The sequence below is a fragment of the Centrocercus urophasianus genome, unplaced genomic scaffold (assembly GCF_019232065.1).
Source record: "Centrocercus urophasianus isolate 14NV4802_14NV808 unplaced genomic scaffold, USGS_Curo_1.0 seq_24, whole genome shotgun sequence".
NCBI lineage: Eukaryota > Metazoa > Chordata > Aves > Galliformes > Phasianidae > Centrocercus > Centrocercus urophasianus.
In genome coordinates this window covers 12,021,100-12,023,364 of record NW_024884800.1, presented here as the reverse complement: position 1 = coordinate 12,023,364, position 2,265 = coordinate 12,021,100, and positions in this window count along the sequence as shown.

The following is a 2,265-nucleotide window of genomic DNA, read 5'->3' as shown; positions in this document are numbered from 1 at the left end:
AGAAAAGAAAAGAAAAGAAAAGAAAAGAAAAGAAAAGAAAAGAAAAGAAAAGAAAAGAAAAGAAAAGAAAAGAAAAGAAAAGAAAAGAAAAGAAAAGAAAAGAAAAGAAAAGAAAAGAAAAGAAAAGAAAAGAAAAGAAAAGAAAAGAAAAGGAAAGAAAAGGAAAGAAAAGGAAAGAAAAGAAAAACAATTACACAAACACTTAAGCAATCACCTTTCTGCCCTCTTCCCCTTAAGCCAAACACAGCAGTCGTGACCTCCCTGCTCTCCCTGGGTTACCTCCAGCCTGTCCCATTTCCTGCTTCTCTTACGTCTGAGTGGGACCACCACATGTGGGATGGTGTTGTGGGGACACTGCATGGGTTTTGGAGCTGCTGTGATACGTCACAGCCACCTCCTGCCCGGTCCCCCCTGCAGCTCCTGGCTCCCACACCTATCCTCGCACAGCCGCAGCAAACCCTACAGGTTACACCCAGCACCATCCTTCTGCACAACAAAAATGGGAGCTGCCCCCCACGCAAACGATGGCTGAAGCACAAAGAGACTCAGGAGGTCTGCGTGCTTCTGAGAATATTCAATTGTCCATCTTCCCACCAAACGATAGCAAATGTCTGAAGGGAATCATCTGACAAGTCCTCTTGCTCAACACCGCTCACCCCTAAGCTGCAAGAGAAAAACAAACTCCTTTCATGGCAGGAAATCCTCAGGCCAGTTTGTCAGCAGGATTTAGAAACATTTCAATAACAGAACTACTGACATTAGATTTTGACTGAATGATACAGCCAGAGAAGTGGTAAGCGTGCATTTCTGATGGGTACCAGTCAGGTGGTGGAGGTGTCCACCCTATTGATGTTGGGCACATGTGGGTTGTAGTGCTTTCAGGATAAAGATTTTAGGCTCCTCCAATGATTTTAGCTCAAGCATTAGGTCTTCTGAACTGTTCTACATTAAAACAATGCATTTATGATCTAGGAAAAGGTCCAAATGAAGCCCACAGCCTTGAACATTTTATTTCTAAAATGAGCCACCTGAAGATTCCCTACATCAGCCCCATCACTTTCCAGCATCCAATTCAGTCTTCAAACTGAACTCAAAGATCCAAAAGACTTGTTTTATAAACCCAGTATTTACTTTGGGGTCTCCTTGATGGGACGCTGTGCGTTCCTCCAGCCCCACACCCCACACTCCCTGTCTCCTGGGCAGTTTTGCTGCTGATGCAAGATGTGCTGCAACCTAAGGGGCCAAGAACACTGCTGAGTGTTGTTCAGCTTGTCCCATCCTTATGCACTGGTTCCTATGCAATTAAAAAGTATTTCTTTCCTTTGTAGGGTGTTTTGAGACCTATTGATTAAAACTCCTATGCATAAGCAAGGTGTCCTGCTGTTCAAAATATTATCTTGTGTGGAGAAGAGCTGTTATTAGAGTTTGTTATTAATAGAGCAGGAAGTGGGGATTAAACTTTGCTCTCTAATCATAAATAAAAGCTAGAAGACCTCTGCAGCTTCTGGGTAAGCCTAGCAATGAACAGCTGCTCCTAAGGAAAGAGAACCTCAGAAGGAGAAACCCAGATTGATGTCTCACAGGGAGCTGAATGAGAACAAGGTCAGGTTTGGCAGCCTGCCTCCTTTTCACCTTGTGAATACTCTCCAAGGGATCGTGCTGGAACACAACTGTTTTGACACAGGGTTTCCTGTTGCAAATGCTCTATGCAGGCTCCACATCAAGCAGCTGGGATTTTTTTTTTTTACGTGCCTCAGCCACATTTTCAAGTGGTGTAAATTGCCATAGCACCATGGAGTCCTGCAGAACAACAGAAATCAGGCCGTTGGTTTTTATGAGCTGAGGATCCAATCCAGCCTAAAAATCACCCAAAGCAAAAAATGTTTCCAAGGCTAGAAAGGGAGTCTCACATCTGCAGCCAAAGCCCAGGTGACCACTGCAACCACAGGGAGAGTTTGCAGAGGTAGTCTTTGTGCCTACTGGTTGTCTCCATTAAACCCCATGGAAGAAGTTTTGAGAGTTGGGTAAACACAGAAAAAAAAGCTCTGAATGTTTAGCGTCCCTCTGATTCACTTTAAACTCCTTGGGCATATTTTGTATTCCATTTCCAGGAATAGCCTGGTGAGATTTTTCCTCACACAACAGCTCCTGGTGACAGGGATTGATGTTGCTGGGGTATCAATTACCCTGCTGAGCAGCATCGGACTTCGATGTGGCCGTCTGGTGGGGTAGAGGACTCCTTGCATAAAACAATACAATATTACA